At 41.9% G+C, this 6,865-nt stretch overlaps 1 non-coding gene across 1 annotated transcript; it reads left to right on the top strand.

Moving 5' to 3' along the window:
* Window positions 1-1,600: 1,600 nt before the first annotated feature.
* Window positions 1,601-1,708, top strand: LOC148562858 (small nucleolar RNA R71). The gene has a single exon (XR_015888242.1). It is a non-coding gene; the product is annotated as a small nucleolar RNA R71 (small nucleolar RNA).
* The last annotated feature ends 5,157 nt before the right edge of the window (window positions 1,709-6,865 follow it).

Below are 6,865 nucleotides of genomic sequence, written 5' to 3'. Positions count from 1 at the left end.
GAGTCATTTTGGGGCATCTCCAGGATATAAAAATCAATGGGAAATGTGAGCCCCTTAATGCCCACTAATACATCTTCAGCAACTCCAGCCACTGTAATAATGCTTTTATCTGTTAACACAAAACGAGCTGCCGACCTTTTTAAGGGAGGGAGCCTCAAAATATCATATATAGACAAAGGCATTATACTCACACATGCTCCTAAATCACACATGCATTCAGAAAATACCACACCACCAATAGTACAATTAATCATACATGGACCTGGGTCACTACACTTTTCAGGTAAACCTCCCATTAAAGCAGATATGGAACTACCTAAAGGAATAGTTTCTAATTCATTAATTTTGTCTTTATGTATACATAAATCTTTTAGAAACTTTGCATATTTAGGTACCTGTTGAATAACATCAAAAAGAGGAAAAGTTACCTCAACTTTTTTGAATATTTCTACCATTTTGGGATAAGGTTCCAATTGCTTCTTGGGCTTCCTTGCAAGTTGTGGAAATGGAATGGGAGTGGTGTCTTCTGCAGTGTCTGCGCCCTGTGGTGCTTCCTCCTGTGGCTGAATTTCTTCTTTTTCAGCTATGTCATGTATGTCCTCTTCCTCTTCAACATCTTCTATTTTCACTACCTCTTCAGCTGAGGCGTGTTCTGGTGGGCTTGGCTCCTCCTGATTCCTCTCCTGCAGTGTGGTTCCAGACCTTAGGGTGATGGCATTAATGCCACCCTTTGGATTGGGTAATGGTTGAGAGGGGATTCCACTGGAGCTCAAAGGCTGGTTATTGGAGTTATTCATTGAGCCAATCTGTGAGACAAGAGCTTGCAGAGTAGAGTTCAGACCATTTAGTGTAGCATAAAGGTTATTTTCCATGGTCTATTGTCTCCGATCAATAGATTGTAGTAAGTCATCATTAGCAGATGAAGAAGGATATGTAATTTGAGAGGTCTGCTGTTGGTTATTCTGTGGTCCTTGGGATTGCCTCAGGTGAGGTGCTCTGTAAGGCTGGTTCTGGTTCTGCTACCTGTTGTTGTTGTTACTCCACCTCTGATTTCCCTGATTGTCTCTGCCTCCTCTATTGTTGTCGTCCCTCCAATTCTGTTTAGAATTGTCCTGCCATCCATGGCTGTAATTGCCACCTTGATTGTATCCTTGGTTGGGACGGTCATAGAAGTTATGAGTGGCTGCTACGGTGTTGTCTTCCTGCTGGAGCTGGGGACATTCGTCAGTATAATGGCTATAATCAGTACAGATTCCGCAAACTCTCTGTGGGACTAACTGTTGGCTTTGCTGCGGTGGAGAAGGTTGAGCTTGCTGAACTTGTTGTTGATTCAATTGCATCTGCTTCAGCAAGTTGGTCATTTCATAGATACTCTGAGTTAGAGCAGCAGTCTCTCTGCTAGAGGATACTTCTGCAACGGCTTTTGAACGGCCTTGTTTCTGCCTGTGATTTCGAGTAGATTCAGCTAAGTCGCTGATAATTGCCATGCCTCATCAGTGGTCTTGTACTTTTTCATAGACCCAGTGCTGGCACTTTCCAATGTGGTCTTATCTTGGGGCCTCATGCCCTGTGTGACGTAACCGAGTAACACTATCTTGTCAATCATATGGTGGGGGCAAGCTTCCAGAAGATTATTGAAGCGCTCCCAGTATTCATAGAGAGTCTCAGATTCGTCCTGAACAATCATGGAAATGTCTTTCCTCAGTTTATCAGTAACTTCAGCTGGAAAGAACTTTTCCAAAAATTCTCTTCTAAGTGTATCCCAGTTGGATACAGTTGCTGCAGGTTGAGTGTAGTACCACTCTCTTGCCTTTCCCTCAAGATAAAACGGGAAAGCTTTCAACATAATTGAAGTTTCATCTGCACCGTCACGCCTGACAGTAGAACAGGCTACTTGAAAATCTCTCAGGTGCTTGATAGGCTCTTGAGCAGGTAAGCCATGAAACTTGGGCATCAAATTGAGCAGTGCAGTCTTTATTTCAAAGTCTATAGCCACCACTGGGTGATGCGCTTGAAACGGTTGCATTGCAAAATCAGGGGCTCCAACCTCCTCGATAGTAACTCTCCTAGGTGCTGCCATGTCACCTACACGTAAATCAACCGAATCAGTAGAACGGGGGCTGGTTTCTTCCTCAAATGACGTTTCAGATCCGCCCTCAGAGAGGACTAACCGACGCCGAGCTTGCCTTATTCGTGAAATAGTTCTTTCAATCTCAGGATCGAATACTGGCAAGCTTGGATCAGGAAGTGAACGCGTCATCTAACGAAAGAAACAAGCAGCTCATAGTAGCAAGATAAAATAAAATGCAAATAAAATAAAAAAATTCCAATTAATAACTTTAGCACTCTATTGCAACTCCCCGGCAACGGCGCCAAAAATTGACGTGGCGGAAATTGGCGAGTCAAAAATTGTTATAAAATATGCGTTGCAAGTATAGTTCTTAACCAACCAGAAATCCGCTTATCAATTTAGAAGGGTTGTCACAAAAATTAAAATTAAAATACTGGGAGTATGAATCTCAGGTCGTCTCCCAACGAGTTACAGAAAGGTGTGCTATTTTATTAATCAGATATTTTCAAAAAGAGTTTGAGTTGAATAAACAGGAAATTAAATTGGAGAAATTAAGTAATTTAAATAAAAGCCTTGACTGGGAGTAGATTAGTTGGAAGCCCTATTCTTGTTGCAGTACTCTCAAGATTAATTGATAATTGAAGGTTGTTCTGTTTAGTTATCCCTTACTAGGTAAGGGAAAGTCAAACAAGTTGGAGTGCTGTTTCTATTTACAAGTCCTAATCCGCTTACTTGGAAGGACTGGCGTTAGTGACTAGAGAGCAATCCAACAATAAACCCAATTACAATTTCTCCTTTGAGCATTCCAACTCAAGGGTTCCTTTCAATCAACTCCCCATCAAGTTAGGGAACTACTCGCTCATTGTGAATGTGGAATTCATGACATAGAAAAGAGAATTAAAGAAAGACATGATAAATAAAACTCAAAGGAATCAATTAAAAATAAAAGTAACTCTTGTATTAATAAATTCTAAAATAATCCAATAGTAAAATTGAGTAAATTAAAGGACATGGAAGAGTAAAGCCAAGTAAAGAAAACGAACTAGAATGACGAAGTCTTGATGAGGTAATAACTCTTCTCAATATCCCAATGCAAAGAGCAATAGAAAATAAAAATCCTAAGAACTATGAATGTGTAGAGAGAAAACCTAGAGGAGGAGTAAAACTAGATCTAAAACTAAAAACTGTGTAGAATGAATGTTGTTTTGGTTTCTGCATGTTCTCTGGCTCTAGTCTGCTTTTCTGGGCTGAAAACTGGGTCAAAACAGGGCCCAAAATCGCCCCCAGCGAATTCTGCAGATTATGCAGATCGCGCACGTCACGCGATTGCGTCATTTATGCGGACGCGTCATTCGGCGTTTTGCTTTGCCACGCGGGTGCGTCGTCCACGCCTCCGCGTCACTTGTGCTATTCCAATCCGCGCGGTCGCGTGAGCCATGCGGCCGCGTCACTGCGATTTCCTCTCTTTCACGCAGTCGTGTGAGCCATGCGGCCGCGTCACTTCTCGCTGGTCATCTCCTCAACTTCTTGTGTTCCTTCCATTTTTGCAAGCTTCCTTTCCAATTTCCAACTCATTCATGCCCTATAAAGCCTAAAACACTTAACACACAGATCACGGCATCGAATGGAATAAAGGAGAATTAAAATACATAATTAAAAGTCTCTTAGGAAGCAAGTTTTCAATCATGTAATAATTTTAGGAAGGAAATATAAATGCATGCTAATCATATGAATAAGTGGGTAAAGATCATGATAAAATCACACAATTAAACACATTATAAACCATAAAATAGTGGTTTATCACAGACCACCAGCCATTTCAACTGAAATGGAAAGCAAAAAAGCATAAGTACCAAACTAAAAAAAGGGGGGGGGGAAGAGGAAGAGAGACAATTACACACCAACATAAGTCCGGCAAGCAACTGGATCACCCATCACATCCCTAGGATTAAGAGGACGTTCCCCAAACAACTTCTAAAGGACGATGGCCACATCCCAATCTTCCAGAGACAAAAACTTCTGCGTCACCCGCGTCAAAACAAAAGGCCCCGCGCTAAAATTCTAGTACGTGGGAAACCGGCGCTCCCCTCCAACGTTAGCTAGAAGGGGTGATGCCCCCTAGTAGGGCGAACATTGAAGTACCCACTCTTAAAGCCACGAAATGAGTCCTCATATAAACCGAAGATGCGACGATGAGGCTGAGTCCTAAAAGATATATACCCCTTCTTGTGCTTCCCCTCTTTGGTCGGTAAGGTGCACAAGAAGAGGAAAAGGAAGACATTCACAGAAGACGGGAGCTCCAGGAACTCGCAAATGAGCTCAAAAGTCCGTATCGCCATCCAGCTATTTGCATGCAGCTGGGACGGCGCCACAGAACACCGGCTCAAAAGTTACTGCCCAAATAGAGAAAACGGAAGCCGCACACCAAGCTAGGTGAACATCGCCTCGTATATCCACATCCAATCCGGGACGGTCGGCGAGTCGAGGTTAGTGTTACAAACCCTCTCGTCAACCCCCAGAAGGGCAAGCTCGTACTCACGCTCAACATCACCCCCTCCGCAAACAGCACCCTAGTTACAGAGTCGCTGAAGGTCTGCCTCCGTCACCTGAGACGGCATCCCCCAAACGTCACTGGTTACCCAGGAATAAAGGGAAGGAACGCCACCGGTGGGAACCACCGAAACGCGCGTACCCTCAGTCCTCCGCCGAGCCATACCTTAAATAGAGGCGAGCACCACCGTCAGCCCAAAAACCGCACGGCAAAAACTGGGGGAGAAAGTCAAAAACACACTCCACTACCTATTGCCAAAAACACAGTGGTGCTCACCCCCCTTAAAAAACTTACTACCCCAGAAAAAACAAGAACTATTACACCAAAGCAGGATACAGCCCTAACCCACACTAAACCAAAAGACACAAAACAGAGGCACACAAAGTAAAGCAGGAATACAAGGATCAGGCAATGCAGATTAGGAGAGTAAAGAGAAAAGAACACCAACCTGAAATACGAACGCGAGCTTGAATAAGCAGGAAAGCAAAAGCACGACAGAGAAGCAGGAACAACACCAAAAATGCGAAAGGAGAGAAAGAGACGTCCACAAAAGAAGAAGAATAACTAGGAAATGAAACGAACGAGGGAAGAAAAAGTAAAAACCAAAACAGTTTTGAAAAGACAAAAAGACGTAAATAACCCCAACTACAACTTGACACGGAAAGGGCAAAAATGGAAAAATAGTCCAAACGTCCCCTCGTAATAAATGCTCCCTTGGGAAAATAAAACGGTCAGCACACCTCAGAAGACAAAACGGACGCGACAGAGCAGAGAGGCCACGTCAATCGAACGATCTTCAAAACCCCAGGGAAGACGAACCCCCGCTGAATCGCAAATCTCAAGACCGACGCGCCGATCCACCAGCAAAAGGGCAAAATCTGTCAACATTGAAACACCACTCCGACAAATCGAAGAAGGCCACCAAACGGCCAAAAACCATATCCTCCAGCGGCAGAGACCGACCTCGCTCACTCTCCCGCTGCGGAGGCAACTGTTACGAATCTGACCCATGGGCCCTCACTCGGAACGGTCTTCGAACCCGGCTATCCGAGTTCAACCCGTTTCATCTATTTAGAAGGCCCAGAACTGGCCCACTAGAGCTTCTAACCAAGAATCAAATTCAAATACCTGCCTTATCTTAACCAGATAAAAATAAGATAAGATAATTACCATCACCTATATAAAGGGGAGCCCCAGGCCCCCTCAGGTATGTTATTCACTCTACACACCTTATACCTCTCAAATCCATTCTGACTTGAGTGTCGGAGTGTCTTTGCAGGTACCACCCCCCATTGCTTCAGTCAAATAATCCGGCATCCGCCTCGACCGGCAAATTTCCGATCCATCTCTCCACCCATACAAAGGACATCTTGTACACCACCTGTGGATTTGAAGTATTCAGTGATTCTTATAGATGAAAAAAAGTTTCAAAAGATAGTAGGACCATTGAAATTTTACAACTGATATAAGCTTAAAACTCATTTTTTTTTCATTATTGTTAACTTTTGTTACTCAATTTTAATTTCTTTTCCTTTCCATTATTTAGTATTTTTTATGGTATACAAAATAAGTTTTTGTCTCTTTATTTTACTTTTTTTTCTGTATTTTTTATTTTTGACTCCCTGCAATAACTATTATAGATGAGTTTTAATGAAATAGCATGTTGCTCCATGTTTTGATTTAAATATTTTGCACTATTAGGTGTTAAAAAGATCATGTCAATGAAGATAAATAATATACAGTGAAAGGTAAAGTGATGTGTATGATAAGAAAAATGATACAAGAAAAAGTTAATGAAGATACACTGTTAATTGATTAGTAATGTTGTATGATTTCTTATAGAAAAAGTAGATGTCAAAGATAAAAAGAAGGGATAAGTACTTTTTTCGTCCCTAAGGTTTGAGGTCAAAATCAAAATCGTCCTTGACCTTTTTTTCTTATTAAAATCATCTCCAACATTACAAAACGTTATAAAATCGTCCTTTTCTACTTCAATTATAGGGTTAAGTACTGAAATCGTCCCTAAGGTATGTGGTGAAAATCAAAATCGTCCCCGACCTTTTTTTGTTATTAAAATCATCCTCAACGTTACAAAACGTTATAAAATCGTCCTTTTCCACTTCAATTTTATTTTTTTACCATATTACCCTTCATTATTAATAAAAATAATTAAAAATAATATTAAAAAATTAAAACAACCCACCCCCCTCCCCTCCCACCCCTCAACCCTCCCCCCTCCGCCC

The sequence above is a fragment of the Arachis ipaensis genome, chromosome B6 (genome assembly GCF_059453495.1).
Source record: "Arachis ipaensis isolate K30076 ecotype BB chromosome B6, ASM5945349v1, whole genome shotgun sequence".
In the NCBI taxonomy this organism is placed as follows: Eukaryota; Viridiplantae; Streptophyta; class Magnoliopsida; order Fabales; family Fabaceae; genus Arachis; species Arachis ipaensis.
Note: the sequence above shows the minus strand (reverse complement) of the source record. Positions and strands in the feature narration are given on the sequence as shown.